Raw genomic sequence first — 24,850 nt, 5'->3', positions numbered from 1 at the left:
AGGATGCTTAATCTAAACAGCAAACAAAACAAAAACATAAACCCAATCATCAGCAGACAGGATTACCACCTCACTCAGCCTTGCCCATCAGAGGAAAAACAAACAAACAAACAAAAACTCAGCACAATTCTTACCCTATACAAGCTCACACAAACCACTGGACCAACCTTATGAGGGCAGAAATCACAAGGAAGAAAGAATTCAACCTTCTTCAAGGAAAGAATTGAACTTCCCTTGAAGCCTGAGAAAAGGAGCCCTCAAACACAATAACTTAAAAAAAAAATAATTTAAAAGGCAGAGAAATACTGCACAAATGAAGGAACAAACTAGAAACACAGAAGTCCAAATAAAAGAAGAGGAAATAGGCAAACTACCTGAAAAAGAATTCAGAATAATAATAGCAAAGATGATCAAAAACCTTGAAAAACAAAATGGAGAAAATGCAAGAATCAATTAACAAAGACCTATAAGATTAAATAATAAACACACAGAGACAAACAACACAATTACTGAAATTAAAAATACTCCAGAAGGAATCAATAGCAGAATATCTGAAGCAGAAGAACAAATAAGTGAGCTAGAAGATAAAATGTTGGAAATAACTTCTGAAGAGCAGAATAAAATAAAAAGAATGAAAAGAGCTGAGGACAATCTCAGGGACCTCTGGGGCCATATCAAAAGCACCAACATTCAAATTATAGGGGTCCTGGAAGAAGAAGAGAAAAAGAAAGGGTATGAGAAAATTTTTGAAGAGATTATAGTTGAAAATTTCCCCAACATGGAAAAGTAAATTGTCAATCAAGTCCAAGAGGCACGAAGAGTCCCATGCAGGATAAACCCAAGGAAAAACACACCAAGACACATGCTAATCAAATTAACACAGACTAAAGAAAGAATATTAAAACCAGCAAGGGAGAAGCAAAAAGTAATATACAAGGGAAACACCATATGCTTAACAGCTGATCTTTCAGCAGAAACTCTATAGGCCAGAAGGGAATGGCAGGATATATTTAAAGTACTGAAAGGGAAAAATCTACAAGCAAGATCAGTGTAGCTGGCAAGGATCTCATTCAAAACTGATGGAGAAATAAAACACTTTTCAGATAACCAAAAGTTAAGAGAATTCAGTACCACCAAACCAGGTTTACCACAAATGTTAAAGGGACTTATATAGTCAAGAAATACTACAGAAGAAAAAAGATCTACAAAATCAACCCCAAACAATTAAGAAAAGGGCAATAGGAACATATATATCAATAATTACTTTAAATGGATTAAATGCTCCAACCAAAAGACACAGACTGGCTGAATGGATACAAAAACAAGACCCATATATATGCTGTCTATTAGAAACCCACTTCAGACCTCAAGACACATATAGACTGAAAGTGAGAGGATGGAAAAATATATTCCATGCAAATGAGAAGCAAAAGAAAGTTGAAGTAACAATCCCCATATCAGAAAAAATAGACCTTAAAATAAAGAAGATTATAAGAGATAAGGAAGGATACTACATAATGATCAAGGGATCAATCCAAGAGAAAGACAGCAATTGTAAATATCTATGCACCCAACATAGGAGCACCTTAATACATAAGACAAACACTAACACATAAAAGGAAACATTGATGATAACACAATAATAGTAGGAGATTTTAACACCCCACTCACACCACGGGACAGATCATCAAAACAGAAAATTAATAAGGAAACACAAGTATTAAATGTTACATTAGATGAGATGGATCTCATTGATATCTTCAGGACATTCCATCCAAATGCAGAAAAATACACCATATTCTCAACTGCATGGAACATTCTCCAGTATAGGCCACATCTTGGGTCACAAATCAAACCTCAGTAAATTTAAGAAAATTGAAATCATATCAAGAGTCTTCTCCGACCACAATACTATGAGACTAGATATCAATTACAAGAGAAAAACCATAAGAAACACAAACACATGGAGATTAAACAACACATTTCTAAATAACCAACAGGTTACTGAAGAAATCAAAAGGAAAATAAAAAAATTTCTAGAAACAAATGACAATGAAAACACAACTCAAAACCTATGGGATTTGAGCAAAAAGCAAAAGCAGTCCTAAGAGGAAAGTTTATAGCAACACAATCCTACCTCAAGAAACAAGAAAAACATCGAATACACAACCTAACTTTACACCTAAAACAACTGGGAAAAGAAGAAGAAAAAAAACCCAACATTAGTAGAAGGAAAGAAATCATAAAGACCCAAGCAGAAATAAATGAAAAAGAAATGAAAGAAACAATAGTAAAGATTAATAAAACTAAAAGCCAGTTATTTGAGAAGATAAATAAAATTAACCAACCTTTAGTCAGACTCATCAAGAAAAAAAGAATCAAATCAACAAAATCAGAAATGAAAAAGAAGAGGTTTCAACAGACAATGCAGAAATACAAAAGATTATAAGAGACTATTATGAACAACTATATGGCAATAAAATAGATAACCTGGAAGAAATGGACAGATTCTTGGAAAAGTTCAATCTTCCAAGACTGAACCAGGAAGAAATAGAAATTTTGAACAACCCAATTACAAGCACTGAAATTGAAGCTGTGATTAAAAAAAAAAAAAAAAAAAAAAAAACTCCCAAAACACAAAATCCCAGGACCAGATGCCTTCACAGGAGAATTCTATCAAATATTTACAGAAAAGCTAATGCCTATCTTTCTAAAACTCTTTTTAAAATTGCAGAGGAAAGAACACTTCCAAACTCATCCTACGAGGCCACCATCACCCTGATACCAAAACCAGACAAAGAAAACATGAAAAAAGAAAACTACAGGCCAATATCACTGATGAACATAGATGCAAAACTCCTCAATAAAATTTTAGCAAAAAGAATTCAGCAACACATCAAAAAGCTCATACACCATGATCAAGTTGGGTTTATTTCAGGGATGCAAGGAATCTTCAATATACAGAAATCAATCAATGTGGTACACCATATTTACAAATTGAAAGATAAAAACCAAATGATCATCTCAATAGATGCAGAAAAAGCCTTTGACAAAATTCAGTAACCATTCATGATTAAAATTCTTCAAAAAATGGAGATAGAAGGAATCTACCTCAACATAGTAAAGGCTTACCATATATGATAAGCCTACAGCAAACATTATTCTCAATGGTGAAAACTGAAAGCATTCCCCATAAGATGCAGAACAAGACAAGTGTGTCTACTATGGTCACTATTATCCAACATAGTTCTGGAAGTCATAGCTACAGCAATCAGAGAAGAAAAAGAATAAAAGGAATCCAGATCAGAAAAGAAGAAGTACAGCTCTCTCTGTTTGCAGATGATGTGATACTGTACAATTAAAACCCTAAAGATAGTATCAGAAAATTACTAGAGCTAGTCAGTGAATTTAGCAAAGTTGCAGGATACAAAATCACAGAAATTAGAAAATCAGAAATCACTTGCATTTCTATATACTAACAATGAAAAATCAGAAAGAGAAATTAAGGAAACAAACCCATTCACCATTGCAACAAAAAGAATTAAATATCTAGGAATAAACTTACCTAAGGAGACAAAAGAACTGTACACAGAAAATTACAAGACACTAAAGAAAGAAATCAAAGATGACATAAACATATGGTGAGATATTCCATGTTCCTGAGTAGGAAGAATCAATTTTGTGAAAATGACTATACTACCAAACACAATCTACAGATTCAATGTGATTGCTATCAAATTACCAATGGCATTTTTCACAAAACTAGAACAAAAAAATTTCACAATTCATATGGAAACACAAAAGACCCCGAATAGCCAAAACAGTGTTGAGAAAGAAGAATGGAGCTGGAGGAATCAACCTTCTTGTCTTCAGATTATACTACAAAGAAAGCTACAGTCATCAAGACAGTATGATACTGGCACAAAAACAGAAATATAGACTAATGGAACAAGATAGAAAGCCCAGAAATAAACCCATGCACCTATGGGTACCTTATTTTTGACAAAGGAGGCAAGAATATACAATTGGACAAAGACAGCCTCTTCGATAAATGATGCTGGGAAAACTGGACAGCTACATGTAAAAGAATGAAATTAAATCACTTCCTAACACCATACACAAAGATAAACTCAAAATGGATTAAAGACCTAAATGTAAGACCAGAAACTATAAAACTCTTAGAGGAAGACATAGAGCACTCGATGACATAAATCAAAGCAAGATCCTCTATGACCCACCTCCTAGACTAATGGAAATAAAAACAAAAGTAAACAAGTGGGACCTGATTAAATGTAAAAGCTTTTGTACAGCAAAGGAAAGTATACGCAAGGTGAAAAGACAACCACTCAGAATGGGAGATAATAATAGCAAATGAAACAACTGACAAAGGATTAATTTCCAAAATATACAAGCAGCTCATACAACTCAATACCACAAAAAGAAACAACCCAATCAAAAAGTGGGGAAAAGATCTAAACAGACATTTCTCCAAAGAAGGCATACAGATGGCTAACAAACACATGAAAAGATGCTCAGCATCGCTTATTATTAGAGAAAAGCAAATCAAAACTACAATGAGATAGCACCTCACACTGGTCAGAATGGCCATCATCAAGAAGTCTACAAACAATAAATGCTGGTCAGGGTGTAGAGAAAAGGGAATGCTCTTGCACTGTTGGTGGGAATGTAAATTAATACAGCCACTTTGGAAGACGGTATGGAGATTCCTTAAAAAACTAGGGATAATAGCACCATATGACCCAGCAATCCCATGAGGAAACCAAAATTGAAAGAGACACATGTATCCCGTTCTTCATTGAAGCACTATTTACAATAGCTAAAACATGGAAGGAACCTAGATGTCCATCGACAGATGAATGGATAAAGAAGTTGTGGTACATATGCACAATGGGATATTACTAAGCCATGAAAAAGGAAGACATTTGAGTCATTTCTGATGAGGTGGATGAACCTAGAACCTATCATATAGAGTGAAGTGAGTTTGAAAGAGAAAGATAAATATTGTATTTTAACACATATATGCTATCTATTTTACATATTCTATACAGAATAGACTTATGGACATGGGGAAAGAGGAGGAGAGGGTGAGATGTATAGAAAGAGTAACATGGAAACTTACATTACCATATGTAAAATAGATAGCCAACAGGAATTTGCTGTTTGTCTCAGGAAATTCAAACAGGGGCTCTGTATCAACCTAGAGGGGTGGGATGGGGAGGGAGATGGGTGGGAGATTCAAAAGGGAGGAGACATATGTATACCTATCGTTGATTCATGTTAAGGTTTGACAGAAAACAACAAAATTCTGTAAAGCAGTTATTCTTCAATAGAAAATAAATAATTTTTTTAAAAAAGACAGACACACACACACAAAGTTCACATTGTTTCAACTCTACTTCAGTTAAAAACACACTACATTGTATACTTTAAATATATAAAATTTTCACCAATCATACTTCAGTAAAGCTGGAAAAAATAATATTTTATGGAAAACAAGCAAATCTTAGTGATCTTAAAAGGCAAATCCAACAAACTAATTTGATCAAACAACCAAAAATTGGAGAAAAAAGTACATAATTTGTAAATGTAACAAAGTACCTTCTCTAGTGATTAAGCAATACTTCCTTTTTTCTTAATAACACAGGCCAGAAAAAAAAATTATCTAAAATCACTTGTCCTAAACCAGGCATTTCATATCCCTTCTCTTTCTTCCCTTTATCTCTTAAGGAAGGGCATCACTGAACAAGCAAAAGCTACACAGATAGTTCAGGGAGAATCAACTGCTACTTAAGCATGCTCCTTCAGTTGGGTGGGGAGAGCTATCTCACTCACCTATCCCCAAGAGCCCATGCAATTTATTCACTTTTTCAGTCAGTTCGGTTGCTCAGTTGTGTCCGACTCTTTGAGACCCTATGGACTGCAGCATACCAGTCTTCCCTTCCATCATCAATTCCCAGAGCTTGCTCAAACTCATGTCCATTGAGTCTGTGATGACATCCAACAATCTCATCCTCTGTCATCCCCTTCTCCTCTTGCCTTCAATCTTTCCCAGCATCAGGGTCTTTTCCAGTGAGTCAGCTCTTCGCATCAGGTGGCCAAAGACTGGAGTTTCAGCTTCAGCATCAGTTCTTTCCATGAATATTCAGGACTGATCTCCTTTAGGATGGACTGGTTGGATCTCCTTGCAGTCCAAGGGACTTTCAAGAGTCTTCTCCAACACTACAGTTCAAAAGCATCAATTCTTCGGAACTCAGCTTTCTTTGTAGTCCAACTCTCACATTCATACACGACTACTGGAAAAACCATAGCTTTGACTAGATGGACCTTTGTCAGCAAAGTAATGTCTCTGCTTTTTAATATGCTATCTAGGTTGGCCATAGGTTTTCTTCCAAGGAGCAACTGTCTTTTAATTTCATGGCTGCAGTCAACATCTCCAGTGATTTTGGAGCCCCCCAAAAATAGTCTCTCACTGTTTCCATTTTTTCTCCATCTATTTGCCATGAAGTGATGGGACAAGATGCTATGATCTTAGTTTTCTGAACGTTGAGTTTTAAGCCAACTTTTTTCACTCTCCACTTTCACTTTCATCAAGAGGCTCTTTAGTTCTTCACTTTCTGCCATAGGGTGATGTCATCTGCATATCTGAGGTTATTGACATTTCTCCTAGCAATCTTGATTTCAGGGTGTGTGTCATCCAGCCCAGCATTTCTCATGATGTACTCTGCATATAAGTTAAATAAGCAGAGTGACAGTATACAGCCTTGACATACTCCTTTCCCGATTTGGAACCAGCCTGTTGTTCCATGTCCAGTTCTTACTGTTGCTTCTTGACCTGCATACAGATTTCTCAGGAGGCAGGTCAAATGGTCTGGTATTCCCATCTCTTTAAGAATTTTCCAGTTTGTTTAGATATTCACCATGTAGGTAAAGCTTATTAAGAGTGGGAAGTGGCAAGGCAGGTTTTGATACAAAGAAGAAAATTGTCCCATCAGTCTTTGCAGGACTGGGACCAGAATCAATTCCCTGACAACAGTGGATCAAAACAGAAGAGAGAATAGGATGGACACACCCTCTTTGATGATCAGAACAGATGAGCCTAAACCTCTCTGTGAGTTCTATGTATTATTCAATGTTTTAACTGATCTTTGTGAACCAAATGTAGAATTCTGAAATTTGATAAGTCCTTTAACATCAACCATCAGTGACATACTTAGTAGTTACTATAGAAACAGGTTAAAAGCAGAGGCAAAGAGAAAAATTATGTTGACCATTTCTGCTATGTTGTCGTGAAGGAGAAACTCAACAGCTTCTTACTCAGAATAAAAGGAAGAAAATAAAGGGCATAAGAAAGAACAGGCAATGATTAAATTATTTCAGAAACAAAAAATTTTCTTTGCCAAACTGTTTTCTAGGACACAGACATGTTCAAGTTTTGTTGGTCTTTGACTTAGATGGAGATTTTCCTTACAACAGATATTTTAGAGAGGGTGTGAAAGTAATCTCACTTGGTAAGTTTTACTTGGGTATTAAATTTTGAAAACATAAATGACATTTTCTCATGTCTAAATATATATCACTATTAATGATGGCATAATCACCAACTTCTCTTCAATTTCCATACAAAGATTCTTTCCCTGTGTGAGAATTTATTGACTTGCAGTTTAAAGCATAAAATCCTTTAAAAAAAAAAAAAAGTAGTCAGCATTTCTAAGTATGAAAAATATTTTGACCAGAGAAAGCCAACTCCAAAACAAGGAAATGTTTTTTGGTTTGTAAATTTAATCTTTATCTTCCTTTTATAATAAGGGATATTTTTGTAATTTGTACTTATTTCCTTGCAAGTTCAGTTTCATGTGGAATAGTTAAGGTGGAATAATATTCCATGAATAATTACTCACGTGGAATAATAAGCCAATCTATTATATTTCCCATTTTTGAATTACAAAGACTATATACTATTGCAAACACCCAGAATAAAAAGATCAACCAGTAATGTCCACAAAAAAAAAAATAGATGCTACAGTATTGAATCAATTTTCACTGAGATGTTACAGGACAATGTATTCCAAATCAAAAATTATATATTCTGTTTTCTATGACTTTGAGGAAAGGCTTTAATTAGTTTATTAAATTGACATCCCTTGTTATTTTTGATTCTCTGTTTAAATTTCTCTCATTGTTATCTCCTTATTCAGTATCTCTTATTAGACTCTTTTATTTATATCAGTTATAAAAATGCTGTCGTTTTGGCATCACAAAATTTAAATTCTTCAAAAATCCATACAACTTATATATCTAAATTGCAGCTAATTCTGATATATTTCACTATAAGTAAAAAATTCCATTAAAAATCAATACTCTTCAGTAAGTCAACATTCACTGGTGAAAATAGATATGATAATTATCTCCTTTCCCTTTTTTCTTTATCTGCTGCTGCTAAGTCACTTCAGTCGTGTCCGACTCTGTACGACCCCATAGACGGCAGCCCACCAGGCTCCTCCGTCCCTGGGATTCTCCAGGCAAGAACACTGGAGTGGGCTGCCATTTCCTTCTCCAATGCATGAAAGTGAAAAGTGAAAGTGAAGTCGCTCAGTCTTGTCTGACCCTCAGCGACCCCATGGACTGCAGCCTACCAGGCTCCTCTGTCCATGGGATTTTCCAGGCAGGAGTACTGGAGGGGGTTTCTTTATCTAAAAACTAGCATATCCTTCAGATTCCAGATTTATTTCAGGGTTCTAGATCAAAGAAGAATCAGTCACAATAATTCAGATGCCAGCAACTAGAATTCACAGTAATCCATTCCACACTCTGCCATAGTTAATACCTATAGCACCCTCTGAATACTCAGAAGACAGCCAGGGTATTCCTCAGTCCTGCCTGGGAACTAGCAGTTGCCAAAAGTAAGGCATTTTTCTATCCATTTGACCACACAGTATATTCAATTTTTTACACAAAGATAAATTGCCCTTCTTCTCAAATTGTTTCACTAATTTTGAGAGCTTGAGAGCCCTATTAAAAATTCTTTAATCAGGTTCATTCTGAACCATTTAATAGGAGTTCAGAGCTTAAACTCTGGCAGACCCTCTGTTTCATGCAAGAAGCTGAGAGGTTCTAGGAAAACAGGGAATGGTGAAACAAGGTTCACCATGCCCTCCAAGTTTATTTTACCATGTTTCTTCCAGATTTTAATTCTCTTATTTTCCATCCAGTCTTATTTACTGATTGTTGTTCTGTGCTGATTAACGGGAAATCTTAGGCCAGAACTCACGCTAGGAAGAGATACTTCTGATGTAGAGACCTAAGGGAGAGGTAAGTCCAAGGGATTCAAGATCATGCAGGTATAAAGCACACTGAAGAAAAAAATCTCCAATATGAAACATTTCCTTACTCGTTTTCTTGGAAAACACAAAACTTCATCAGGCTTCAACCCAGAGAATGTAATTAAGAACTAAGACAAAAAGAGTTTCCACAAATGTCTTCCTAGTTATTATTCCTATCCTAAAAATAGTAATAATAACAGAAATAATTTACAATTTCCTTAATAAAAAGAAATTCCCCATGCTATTTAACATTATTAATAAGGAATATTCTTTGGTAAATTAGCAAAAAAATTACTGGAGTATCTACAATAAAATTGATAATATTACAAGTTTGAAGTTCTAAAGCTCATTGTTTCTTTTATTTTTTTATTGAATGATAATTGCTGTACAGAATTTTGCTGTTTTCTGTCAAACCTCAACATGAATCAGCCATAGCCATAGGTATACATATATCTTGGAGAAGGCAATGGCACCCCACTCCAGTACTCTTGCCTGGAAAATCCCATGGATGGAGAAGCCTGGTAGGCTGCAGTCCATGGGGTCACTGAGGGTCGGACGCGACTGAACGATTTCACTTTCACTTTTCACTTTCATGCATTGGAGAAGGAAATGGCAGCCCACTCCAGTGTTCTTGCCTGGAGAATCCCAGGAACGGGGGAGCCTGGAGGGCTGCAGTCTATGGGGTCACACAGACTCAGACACGACTGAAGCGACTTAGTAGTAGTATACATATATCTTCTCCCTTTTGAACCTCCCACTTGTCTCCCTCCCCATCCCACCTCTCTAGGTTGATACAGAGCCCCTGTTTGAGTTTCTTGAGACCTACAGCAAATTCCCACTGGCTATCTATTTTACATATGGCAATGTAAGTTTCCAAGTTACTCTTTCCATACATCTCACCCTCTCCTCCTCTCTCCCCATGTCCATAAGTCTATTCTGTATAGAATATGTAAAATAGATAGCATATAAGTGTTAAAATACAATATTTATCTTTCTCTTTCAAACTCACTTCCCTCTATGTGATAGGTTCTAGGTTCATCCACCTCATCAGAAATGACTCAAATGTCTTCCTTTTTCATGGCTGAGTAATATTCCATTGTGCATATGTACCACAACTTCTTTATCCATTCATCTGTCGATGGACATCTAGGTTCCTTCCATGTTCTATCTATTGTAAATAGTGCTTCAATGAAAAATGGGATACATGTGTCTCTTTCAATTTTGGTTTCCTCGTGGGATTGCTGGGTCATATGGTGCTATTATCCCTAGTTTTTTAAGAACTCTCCATACCATCTTCCAAAGTGGCTGTATTAATTTACATACCCATCAACAGTGCAAGAGCATTCTCTTTTCTCTACACCCTGACCAGCATTTATTGTTTGTAGACTTCTTGATGATGGCCATTCTGACCAGTGTGAGGTGCTATCTCATTGTAGTTTTGATTTGCTTTTTTCTAATAATAAACGATGCTGAGCATCTTCTCATCTGTTTGTTAGCCATCTGTATGCCTTCTTTGGAGAAATGTCTGTTTAGGTCTTTTTCCCACTTTTTGATTGGGTTGTTTCTTTTTGTGGTATTGAGTTGTATGAGCTGCTTGTATATTTTGGAAATTAATCCTTTGTCAGTTGTTTCATTTGCTATTATTATCTCCCATTCTGAGTGGTTGTCTTTTCACCTTGCGTATACTTTCCTTTGCTGTACAAAAGCTTTCACATTTAATCAGGTCCCACTTGTTTACTTTTGTTTTTATTTCCATTAGTCTAGGAGGTGGGTCATAGAGGATCTTGCTTTGATTTATGTCATCGAGTGCTCTATGTCTTCCTCTAAGAGTTTTATAGTTTCTGGTCTTACATTTAGGTCTTTAATCCATTTTGAGTTTATCTTTGTGTATGGTGTTAGGAAGTGATTTAATTTCATTCTTTTACATGTAGCTGTCCAGTTTTCCCAGCATCATTTATCGAAGAGGCTGTCTTTGTCCAATTGTATACTCTTGCCTCCTTTGTCAAAAATAAGGTACCCATAGGTGCATGGGTTTATTTCTGGGCTTTCTATCTTGTTCCATTAGTCTATATTTCTGTTTTTTGCCAATACCACACTGTCTTGATGACTGTAGCTTTCTTTGTAGTATAATCTGAAGACAAGAAGGTTGATTCCTCCAGCTCCATTCTTCTTTCTCAACACTGTTTTGGCTATTCGGGGTCTTTTGTGTTTCCATATGAATTGTGAAATTTTTTTGTTCTAGTTTTGTGAAAAATGCCATTGGTAATTTGATAGCGATCACATTGAACATGTAGATTGCATTGGGTAAAATAGTCATTTTCACAATATTGATTCTTCCTACTCAGGAACATGGAATATAATCTCCATCTGTTTATGTTGTCTTTGATTTCTTTCACTAGTGTCTTATACATGTGTTTAAAGCTATACATGTGTATAAAGCTTATACATGCATATAAAGTTCTAAAGCTCATTGTTTTGATCCAATGACAGAGAGAGAAAGGTGAATCGTAGCATATATCTATATATAAGTATACATGTATGTATGTACATATACTCATACTTTATATATATGTGTGTCTGTGTCTATGTTCCCTGGTGATTCAGATGGTAAAGAATGTGCCTGCAATGAGGGAAACCTGGGTTCAATCCCTGGGTCAGGAAGATCCCTGGAGAAGGAAATGGCAACCCACTCCAATATTCTTGCCTGGGAAATTACATAGACAGAGGAGCCTGATGAGCTACAATTCATGGGGCCACAAAGAATCAGACACGACTGAGAAACTAACACTTTCACTTTCACTTCCATGAGTGTGTTTGTGTGTGTTTATACACCATTTTCATTGTTTTCAGTTTTTAAGGAGGTAGAACATGTGCCATATTACATTGTGCACATACTACGTAGCATAGCTACAGGAATGGCATGGGAGCTGAAAAATATTAATTAGCTCAGTTCAGTCTATTCAGTTCAGTCGATCAGTCGTGTCCAATCTTTGCAACCCCATGAATCACAGAACGCCAGGCCTCCCTGTCCATCAACAACTCCCGGAGTTCACTTAAACTCATGTCCATCGAGCCGGTGATGCCATCCAGCCATCTCATCCTCTGTTGTCCCCTTCTCCTCCTGCCCCCAATCCCTCCCAGAATCAAGGTCTTTTCCAATGAGTTAACTCTTCGCATGAGGTAGCCAAAGTATTGGAGTTTCCGCTTTAGCATCAGTCCTTCCGATGAACACCCAAAACTCACCTCTTTTAGGATGGACTGATTGGATCTCCTTGCAGTAAAAGGGACTCTCAAGAGTGTTCTCCAACACCACAGTTCAAAAGCATCAATTCTTCGGTGCTCAGCTTTCTTCACAGTCCAACTCTCACATCCATACATGACCACTGGAAAAACCATAGCCTTGACTAGACAGAACTTTGTTGGCAAAGTAATGTCTCTGATTTTAATATGATATCTAGGTTGGTCATAATTTTCCTCCCAAGGAGTATGTTGTTTTTTTTTTTAATTTCATGACCACAATCACCATTTGCAGTTATTTTGGAGCCCCCAAAAATAAAGTCTGACACTATTTCCATTGTTTCCCCATCTATTTCCCATGAAGAGATGGGACCAGATGCCATGATCTTTGTTTTCTGAATGTTGAGCTTTAAGCCAACTTTTTCACTCTCTTCTTTCACTTTCATCAAGAGGCTTTTTAGTTCCTCTTTACTTTCTGCCATAAGGGTGGTGTCATCTGCCTATCTGAGGTTATTGATATTTCTCCTGGCAATCTTGATTCCAGCTTGTGCTTCCTCCAGCCCAGCATTTCTCATGATGGAGTCTGCATATAACTTAAATAAGCAGAGTGACAATATACAGCTTTGACGTACTCTTTTTCTTATTTGGAACCAGTCTGTTGTTCCATGTCCAGTTCTAACTGTTGCTTCCTGACCTGCATATAGGTTTCTCAAGAGGCAGATCAGGTGGTCTGGTATTTCCATCTCTTTCAGAATTTTCCACAGTTTATTGTGATCCACACAGCCAAAGGCGTTGGCATAGTCAATAAAGCAGAAATGGATGTTTTTCTGGAACTCTCTTGCTTTTTCCATGATCGACAGATGTTGGCAATTTGATCTCTGGTGGCTCTGCCTTTTCTAAAACCAGCTTGAACATCAGGAAGTTCACGGTTCACATATTTCTGAAGCCTGGCTTGGAGAATTTTGAGGATTACTTTACTAGCATGTGAGATGAGTGTAACTGTGTGGTAGTCTGAGCATTCTTTGGCATTGCCTTTCTTTGGGATTGGAATGAAAACTGACCTTTTCCAGTCCTGTGGCCACTGCCGAGTTTTCCAAATTTGCTGGCATATTGAGTGCAGCACTTTCACAGCATCACCTTTTAGGATTTGAAATAGCTCAACTGGAATTCCATCACCTCCACTAGCTTTGTTTGTAGTGATGCTTTCTAAGGCCCACTTGACTTCACATTCCAGGATGTCTGGCTCTGGGTGAGTGATCACACCATCATGATTATCTTGGTCATGAAGATCTTTTTGTACAGTTCTTCTGTGTATTCTTGCCATCTCTTCTTAATATCTTCTGCTTCTGTTAGGTCCATACCATTTCTGTCCTTTATTGAGCCCATCTTTGCATGAAATGTTCCCTTGTATCTCTAATTTTCTTGAAGAGATCTCTAATCTTTCCCATTCTGTTGTTTTCCTCTATTTCTTTGCATTGATCACTGAGGAAGTCTTTCTTATCTCTTCTTGCTATTCTTTGGAACTCTGCATTCAAATGGGAATATCTTTCCTTTTCTCCTTTGCTTTTCACTTCTCTTCTTTTCACAGCTATTTGTAAGGCCTCCTCAGACAGTCATTTTGCTTTTTTGCATTTCTTTTCCATGGGAATGGTCTTGATCCCTGTCTCCTGTACAATGTCACGAACTTCCATCCATAGTTAATCAGGCACTTTGTCTATCAGATCTAGTCCCTTAAATCTATTTCTCACTTCCACTGTATAATCATAAGGGATTTGATTTAGGTCATACCTGAATGGTCTAGTGGTTTTCCCTACTTTCTTCAATTTCAGTCTGAATTTGGCAATAAGGAGTTTGTGATCTGAGCCACAGTCAGCTCCCAGTCTTGTTTTAGCTGACTGTATAGAGCTTCTCCATCTTTGGCTGCAAAGAATATAATCAATCTGATTTCAGTGTTGACCATCTGGTGATGTCCATGTGTAGAGTCTTCTCTTGTGTTGTTGGAAGAGAGTGTTTGCTATGACCAATGCATTCTCTTGGCAAAACTTAAAGATAAAATTAGCCTTTGCCCTGCTTCATTCCGTACTCCAAGGCCAAATTTTCCTGTTACTCCAGGTGTTTCTTGACTTACTTCCTACTTTTGCATTCTAGTCCCCCTATAATGAAAAGGATATCTTTTTTGGGCGGAGAAGGCAATGGCAACCTACTCCAGTACTCTTGCCTGGAAAATCCCATGGATGGAGGAGCCTGGTCAGCTGCAGTCCATGGGGTTGCTAAGAGTCAGACACAACTGAGCGACTTCACTTTCACTTTTCACTTTCATGCTTTGGAGAAAGAACTGGCAACCCACTCCAGTGTTCTTGCCTGGAGAATCCCAGGGACAGGGGAGCCTGGTGGGCTGCCGTCTATGGGGTCGCACAGAGTCGGACAAGACTGAAGCGACTTAGCAGCAGGAGCAACCTCTGCTGCATTCCTAGTCTGTGCCTGAAACTATCCTGTACACACTGGCAACTAACATTATGAGATATTGCCCATTGTCTTTGAAAGGCTTACAGCTAAATAGGAAAGACAAGACCTCCTACACAAAGCTATTCAGAGTCCCATTAGAGAATAAATATCTTGAGATAACAATGCAAGATGAAAAATACGTGGTTAGGTGTGAACAACTGCACTTAATATCAGAATCAGACAATGGTGTTACATTTCACAAACTGTAGTATCGGAACAGTTCCCTTCCTCTTGTATCCAAAACAGAGGTGTCCATATTACACAGCTATTAGCGGAGTTAGGGCAATTCTAACCTTGAAGTAGAGATGACCAAGCCTCCCCTCCAGCCCAAACATGCTTCTTTGCTAATGATACCTAAAGTCTTGATTGAGGCTAACAGGTGTCACAGTACTTATTTAGTGACTGTCTGCTTCATCTATGAGGCTAAAATGCCTTTTGATATCTTTAATACTGACATAATAGCTAATAATATAAGCAAACTGAAAGACTATCCCATTGTCCTTGCATGGTATTGAACAGAATTTAGTGAGCCATACAGCTGGCCATAAAAAGCCTTCTTTCCAAGAGAGGGGGGAATGTTCTAGAAAGCAGTTAATACAAAAAGAACTTATACAACTTTCATGAGAAGTTTTATGAAAAAAAATAAAAAACACATTTATTTGAAATTTGGTAAAACCACAACTAATTAAAGATAAAATAAGCACAGACTAGAGCATGGAGAATATAATTTTTATATTCAAATGAAATTGCTTTTTGTCCAAAGCAGTTCTGTTAAAAGCAGACTGCATTGAAGAATCCCCTTTGTTTAATTTAAACCAGTAGTTTTCCATAGAAGTCTATGGAGAAGCTTCAAGAGTCACACAAATGTTTGATAGAATATAATTTCTAAATATTTTTGACTAATTTGAAGAGTAGAAAATGCATAAAACAATATATATCATATTTTAATACATGAGAATCTGTGGCACTCACCTTGACTTCTAGGTTAAATTGCTTTTATTCAGATTTTGGAAATATAGCCTGCTTTGCCATCTCTCTATATATTTAACTTTCTTACAAAGGTGAAATTCATGAGGAAGTTTTAACTTAGTACTGGTCTTTTAAGTGCCAGGCTTCTGCATGTCCACTTCTGTAATATTGCACAAGTGAAGGGAGTACCATGGAGAATCTCGATATTGTGCAAAATCAAAATGGTATTCAAATAAATAGGTTGTCAACTTGAAACAAAACAGTGGCCATTAATTTGGACCACAAGTTCAAATTTCAAATTTTTTTATCTTGAAGGTAGCCTTATTCTTCTTGTGTATTTTCTGTGTAAGTTCTATAAACTTCTAAAATAAATTTATAGACATATTTGTATCCCTTATTTACAAATGTTATCATTTATGAAATATGTTTATACTAATAAACACACATTAGGCTTTTATTTATTTCCCTTTCTAAAGGGCTTTCTTATAGTTGTTAATAATCTTGAGTAGCATAATACTATTAAACATTTTCCAAAACCAAATTTCATTGCTTATCCATTTCAGTTTCATTATTCACTCTAGTAAAACTGCTGTATACAAGATCAGTAATGGCCTTAATAAAATGAGTTGTCTTCATCGAGCCCGTGTTCTCTGGCTGTTCCTCATTGTCCCGTCAATATCTTACTCTTCAGTAGCAGCGTTTGCTAATTTAATTCTGCTCTCTCCAATCATGCTGTTTCCTTCACTAACACCTGGAGTATTTTTCCATTGACGATTAATACTGGTATTGCTCAACCTCAGTCCTTGCCTTTTGTCTTCTCTAAACTTCACCCTCAGGAACCTCATTTGTTCACCTGATTTGGTTCTACATCTCCAAACTTTTAGAGTACCATGCCAAGTGGTATCTGTGACAGGACTCCACCACTGCATTATCTACCTATGCCAAAACTACATAATGGCATCCAACAACCACTTTGTTTAACTTGTGATTTGGGGATAAGGTGCCTGAGAAGGACTCAACTTGATGTTCCATTTTGATAGTCACGATATCAGTTTGATAGCTAGGGTAGCTGGAGAATGTACAGTCCTCAAAGGTTTCCTCACTGACATTTTGCACCAGTGTGCTCCTTGTGTGTGTGTTGTTTCTCTCTCCTTCTCTCAGAGCCTCTCCACGTGGATTTGACTTCTTAGAGCATGGTGGTTTCTGGGTAGATGCAGTTCTGACAAGGTAGTTGGCTTTTCAGAGGCTTGCAGGCTATGCAAAGGTCTGGCACAGTATCACTTCCTCCATAAACCATTGTATTACCACCTCAGTGGGAGATCATGTGCTCATTTTTATTCCCCTGACTTAGAATACCTTCCTTCTTCTCCTCCTCCAATTCATGTCTCTTGCTTCCTTTAGAAAACATTCTCTCATGATTTCTTTCCACATTGACTCCATATCTCTTGAGTTCCTGTCCCTGAGAACTTAGACACCGTCTTACTATATTATGTATCATGGACATTTCTTGCTTTTTGGCTGTTCATTATTGAGCACTTCCCTTCTTATTGGTAATTCAAATTTATTTGAGTAATTACTTTTTGTAGAAATCTATGGAGGTTTTATCCACCTCCTTCAAAATAAGCTGCACTAGTTCTACTCCAGAGAAGTAGAACCAACAGGATGTGTGTGAGAGAGAGAGAGAGGGAAATTATTTTAAGGAATTGGCTCTCATTATCATGTGGTTTGATGCATCCAAAATCTAATGGAGTAAGCTGGTAGCCTGGAGACACAGGAAAAAGTTCAGTTCAAGTCCAAAGGCTGTCTGCTGGCAGAATTCATTTTTACTGGGAGGAGATCAGTCTTTGTTCTAGAAAGGTCTTCAGTTAATTGCATAAGACTATGGAGGGTAATCTGTGATTACTCAAAAGTTCACTGATGCAAATGTTCATCTTACCAAAAAAGAAAAAAAAAAGCCTTCATAAAAACATACAGAATAATATTTGTCCAAATATCTGGGCACTGTGGCCTGGCCAAGTTGACACATAAAATTAACCATCACCTAAGCCAAACAGACTTGTTCCTCCCTTGCTTCTCCACACCGTGGGCACCTAATATAAGTTCAGTGCATCAGATGCTCTTTTCAAGGTTGTTGAATCTTAAGCAATTAACACAATGGTATCGGAATAGCAGGTGGTCATATTCGTTACAGCAGCAGTAACAGCAATAGCATGTCATCAGATTGTAGCAGCATGACTACCACTGTTTCTGCAGTCCAGTCTTCTAGTCAATAATCCTAAGTCTGGAGCCTCTAGACACTCCCAATAAATACCCTGTTTTCTGCAGATAAACAGGATTGATTTCTGCTGCTTAGCACCAAGTTGCACTTAATACTATATTATATTACTTACATTCATAAGTTATACTGAGAATAAATGCATTGTTAAAAGTATACTGAACAAACTCCTAGCATAGGAGGATGATAAATAAATTATATTAGTATGTTTTTCTTCATGTTTATTTTATTCTTCCTATCCTTCCTAATTATTAGTAGTATTATAATAACTATTATTGACCTTTCTATATATGTTTTAAACAAGAAACAAGACTCCTGGCATAACACTCTGGACAATGCAGCACCCAGCTCAATTCTTTAGACTGATAGGCTCATACACCACAAGACTAAAATTTTGAGTCTTAAGGAACTTTAGTAGTTCATACAATAAGCTGTACAGTTCAGTGCTGAACTCTCTAAACTCTGCTATATTTTACTACATACTTAAAATATTTTGGTTATCTACAGAAAAGAATCTTAATAGCATGGAAATTGGAGATGAAAAAATATCAAAGTTGATTTTTCAGAAGTACAAATGAAACTTTATTCAAATTGGAAGTTAGAAAGAAGGTACCAGTTCTCTGAAATTTCTATCAATAAATCCCACAAAAGGCTGCTAAGGGGTACAGAATTTCTTTTTGAGGTGATGAAATGTTCTGGGATTAGATAGAAATGATGGTTGCATGTTTTATGAATATATTAAAAACTACTTAAGTTATATACTTTACAAGTATAAATTTTTGTGGTAAGTGAATTATACCTCAATAAAAAAATTTTAAAGCAGCTAACCATGCTTTAAATTTCTGATTAGTGATTTAAATTATAGAATTTCATTATTTACTGCACAGCCAGGATTCCTGTATTACTGGAGGAAATTTCTAAATCACTGCTATTTATTTCTTGGGCAGTTTTTAAACCTGTCAACTTATGTATTCACTTTAAATAAAAACTTCATCATTCAGATTTCAGGTGGAATCTAGTTGTGGAATTCAGTCATTCCTAATGGACACATATTTTATTATATCTGGAGATTTATCTGGCAGCTACTTAGTAAAGTAAGGAGATGGATTGATTCCAACAATATTTGAAGTTGTGTGGTGGGTCAGCGCATCCAAAGCATATGAATAAATCAATGACACCTTTCCATTTTTTCGTCATGGCTCAAACATTCAACTATGCTTTGGAGTGCTTACATCTAAACACGTTTAAGATGGAACATTCATTGTTCTTTTGTGTTACTTCCAGGCACATAACTGGGGACAAATAAAGGTTACATGATAACACTACTAATGGCTACAAACGGCACAGGAATACACTGCCTATACATTATTTGCCTAAACTGCTCTGAGAAAGAGAGGGAAATATTTCAAAGTCCTCAAACACAACTTTAAGAAGAAACATTTTATATTAACTCACCTGCTTCCATTCCAGGAGTTTGATGTCGCTCCCTGGACAATTCTTTAAGGGAGCATATATCTTCAGTCTCACTGCAGCATGACAAGAAGGCAGATGAGAGGAGGTGGAGAAGAAGGAAAAGGAAAAGGAAGAAGAAGAAATAGTTGCTAAAACTGGCAATGCGCCAAGATTCACATTCAGTACTCCACTGCATAAAATGGAATCGGGCCATTTTATCTCGTGAGTCTTTCTTTCTCTGCCTCTCTGTGTCTGTCTCTCCCTCTCTCAAGCAATCCACTTATCACTGTGCCCAGGCTTGATTAGATTTATAGTTTGTTTATGTGAGAGCTCAATGCTTTATTGCATCCAGAAGCCAAAATATGTGCACCTCCACAACCCAGCTGAATAAAACAAACTCATTTTGATCTTTGTGTACAAAGCCATCAGCACTGGTTCAAAGTGTAGCGCAGCCGGTTCTGGACAGCAGATGCGGAGTTCAGCTCTTCTCCTGGGCCCTTGGTTTCAATTAGGCCGTCGGCCAAGTGGCCCATGCGCCTCTGTGTGCTGAAATATTTCTTTGAGGCAGATTTTTTAAATTAGGAAATAAAGACTTCCCATGTGATTTGCTATATATACAATTTATGACAATTGATTTTTATAGTTAAAATACTTACATTTTTAACATATTTCTCTTTCTGCAAAATAGCAGCTTTCTGACAAGAGAAGAAAATTAGCAAAATGTAAATACTGCATTTCATTTACTCTTCCAGCTCTAAAATATACTCAAACATACATAAAAATGATATTAAAGGCCATTAGGTTGCAAAAATTAATAACATCTTTGTCTTAAAAGATTTTTTGAAAAAGGGGACAGTGGGATCAAAGCATTTTCTGACTTCTAGGAACTGTAAATAGGGAAAAAATAAATATGAACAAAAAAGAAGCTATAATTTCTTGAGATTGGTCAGTTAGTTCCTCAACCTGAGTAGATATTTTCTTTACTTTCACTACCATTTGGGCCTTTTAACTCCTGAACTGACCAACACAACCTTGTGACCTGGCAGCAGATATAACAAATTCCAAAAGCCAACTACCAATGTCTAGCTGATTCGTAGTAGATCCATAAGGTACACGCACAGCAGATGTCTGTGCTCCACAGCCCTGGACGCACACATATGTGTGTCAACATAATTCTCACCAAAGACAGCCTCGTGTGGCAAAAAAATCCAGAAACTCTTGAAAGCAGTTATCTCATTGTCCCCAAGCTATTAACAATACCCTCCTGTTGCTACTTAGAGAAAGGGGCAGCCAAGTCCTAAGACATCTCCATGGACAGCAACTATCCCATAAGGAAGGTCCAGGCCAGGAAATCATGATGCTTTCAAACTTCTTGAAAGCTTTCAGGTCAACTTTGAAGAAGCGCCCACACAGACCTGGATTATGCCTTACAGTGACTTCAGGGGCGTTTAAACCCTAAAAACCTGGGCCTACAAATTGAGCCATCACTTAGCAGATGTTAGCCACTGCCAGTGCCAAGCCAAACTGAAAATAACCGGGCACCCACACTAGCAACTGAATGGTAACCAGCTGTTAGTGGTGAGTTTAAGCAGGCCCCATACCATGCTAGGCCACTCACACAGCAGGGACCCATAAGTGTGGCATACAGGTTTCTTGTTTTTGTTTTTAGTAACCAGATGGTTTTATTGAGTCATTTGCCTGTTTTCCATAAAGCTGAATTACTACATTCCTGAAAATCTCTATTTCTAAATTAGTACATTGTCCATTGCCATGGTGCTTAATGTTGAAGATACTGAAAATGACAGTGCTATGCTTTCTTGATGCAGGAAATTTCAATAACAGAGAAAGGAGCAACTGAAAAACATAAACTTATTGAAGAAATATTTAGAAAAAAATTTCTTAATCAAAGAATAATAGGATTCATGTCAGAGATAAAAATGTTTTAATTTTTTCCCTTTCTCAAGGCAACGTGACAATTAGAAGTTTATAAATTGTCTATATATATCTTGTTACACTCAATGTAGTACAGAGTAGATGAGATAATCTTTCTAGCACTTATCATAAAACATATACAGACGATGCAGCTGAATTAACGCTTAACAGATATCTACAGTATTTGCCTCTTTTTCTTCTACCTTTTGACCCCCTTCACTTATTTCTCTTACATTCAACCCTTCATCTCTGGCAGTCGTCAATTTGTTCTCTGTATATCTGAACTTGTTTTTTTGCCTTTTTTTTTTTTTTTAAGATTTCACATATAAGATAGATTACACAGTATTTATCATTCTCTGACTTACTTCACTTAGTATAATGCCCCCAAGCTCCATACATGTTGTCACAAATGGCAAGATTTCATTTTTTTATGGCTGAATGACATATATAGTAATATGCATGTGTGTGTGTGTATCACAATGTCTTTATTCATTCGTCAATCACACTTGAACTATTTCTATATCTTGGCTATTATAGATAATGCTGCAATGAATACGGGTGTGCATATATCTTTTTGAATTGGTGTATTCATTTCTTTAGATAAATATCCAGAGTGGAATTGCTAAATATTATGGTAGTTCTAGTTCTAGTTTTTTGAAGAGCCTCCATACCATTTTCCATAATGGTTGAACCAATTTATATTCCCACCAATAGTGCGCAGGGTTTTCCTTTTCACTACATCCTAGCTAACAGCTGTTATCTCTTTCCTTCTTCATAGCCATTCTAAAAGATATGAGGTGAAGCTTTATTGTGATTTTGATTTGCATTTCTCTAATGATTAATGATACTGAATATCTTTTCATGTAACCGTTGGCTATCTGTATGTCTTCTATGAAAAAAGTCTCTTCAGATCTTCAGCCCATCCTTTAATTGGCTTGTTTTCCATTGGGTTGCAGGAGTTCTTTATATATTTTGTTTATTAGCTCCTTATCAGATGACTTACAAACATTTTCTCTCATACAAAGGTTACCTTTTCATTTTGTTAATACTTTCCTTTGTCATGCAGAAGCTTTTTGGTATAATGCTGCTAAATTTATTTATTTTTGCTTTTGTTTCTTTTACTTTTGGTATCAGCTTCAAAAAAATCACCACCAAGATCTATGTCAAGAAGCTTACCAATTATGTTTTCTTCTAGGAGTTCTATGGTTTCAAGTCTTACATCCATTTTGAGTTATTTTTGTATGTGGTGTAAAATAGCAGTAGATTTTCTTTCTTTTTTTTTTTTTGCATCTAGCTATTGTTTCCCCAATACATTTATTGAAAACACTGTCCTTTCCCCATTGCATATGCTTGACTGCTTTGCTATAAATTAATTGAATATATATGCATGTGTTTATTTCTGGGCTCTCTATTCTGTTCCGTTGATCTGTGTCTGCTTTTGTGCCGATAGCATACTCTTTTGATTACTATAGCTTTGTAATGTAGTTTGAAGTCAGGGAACATGATAACCTCCAGTTTTGGTCCTCTTTCTCAAGATTATATTGGCTGTTCAGGATCTTTTGTAGCTCCACACAAACTTGGGGGTTATTTGTCCTCTTTTGGGGAAAAATGCCATTGGAATTTTGATAGGGATTGCACTGAATCTATAGATTGCTTTGAGTAGTATGGACATCTTAACAATATTGATTCTTCCAATCCATGAGCATGTGCTATCTTTCCAATTATTTGTGTCGTCTTCAGTTTTGTTCATTAATGTCATGGTTTCCATGTATAGGACTTTTATTTCCTCAGTTAAATTTTTTCCTAGATATTTTCTTCCTTGATGCAATTGTAAACACGATCGCTTCCTTTCTCTTTCTGGTAGTTCATTATTAGTATACAGAAATGCAACAGATTTTTGTATATTGATTCTGCATCCTTCAACTTTACTGAATTTGTTTATTATTTCTAAGTTTCTTAATGAAATCCTTAAGATTTTTCTATATGAGTATCATGTTATCTGCAAATAGAGACAGTTCTATTCCTTCCTTTCCAACTTGCTGCTGCTGCTAAGTCGCTTCAGTCGTGTCTGACTCTGTGCAACCCCAGAGACGGCAGCCCACCAGGCTTCCCCGTCCCTGGGATTCTCCAGGCAAGAACACTGGAGTGGGTTGCCATTTCCTTCTCCAATGCATGAAAGTGAAAAGTGAAAGTGAAGTCGCTCAGTCATGTCTGACTCTTCATGACCCCATGGACTGCAGCCCACCAGGTTCCTCCATCCATGGGATTTTCTAGGCAAAAGTACTGGAGTGGGGTGCCATTGCCTTCTCCGTCCTTTCCAACTTGGATGCTGTTAATTTCTTTCTCCTGCCGAATTGCTCTGGCTAGGACTTCCAAAACTATGTTGAATAAAAGTGACAAGAGAGCACATGCTTTTAGGTCTTTGTATATTTCCTTTATACACTGAGGTACTCCTGTGTTGGATGCATAAAGATTTACAAACATTATATCCTCTTATTATTGACCTCTTCATTGTTATGTAATGCCTATCTGTGTCTCTTATTACAGCCTTTGTTTGAAAGTCTATTTTGTCTGATCTATGTATAGTTACTTCAGTTTTCTTTTGGTTTCCATTTTCATGGAATATCTTTTCCTATCCCTTTACTTTCAGTCTGTGTCTGTCTTTACATGGAAAGTTCTTTGTGGGTAACATATTGACTGGTCCATCCTACCACTGTAATGTCTCTGAATCAGTGAATTTAGTTAATTTTTATTTAAAGCAATGGTAGGTTAATACTTACTGCTATTTTGTTCATTTTTTATGGTTGTTTTTTGTAGTTCTTTTCTGTTCCTTTCTTCTCTTGCTCTTCTCCTTTGTGATTTAAAGACTTTCTTTAGTGATATGCTTATACTCCTTTCTCTATTTTTTGTGTATTTACTATAAGATTTTGCTTTGTGGTTATGATAAGAGTTACATATAACAACTTGTATCTATAATAGTTTAAGTTGATAACAATGTAAGTTTAATCCCATTTTAATTTAAAGTTCAACATTTTTACTGTCCTCCCCTAATATTTTACATTTTTGATGGCACATTTTACATCTTTTTATCTTTTGTATTCCTTAAATAATTAATGTAATCATAGTTTTTATTACTACT

Source organism: Bos javanicus, chromosome 9 (genome assembly GCF_032452875.1).
Source record: "Bos javanicus breed banteng chromosome 9, ARS-OSU_banteng_1.0, whole genome shotgun sequence".
In the NCBI taxonomy this organism is placed as follows: Eukaryota; Metazoa; Chordata; class Mammalia; order Artiodactyla; family Bovidae; genus Bos; species Bos javanicus.
Note: the sequence above shows the minus strand (reverse complement) of the source record.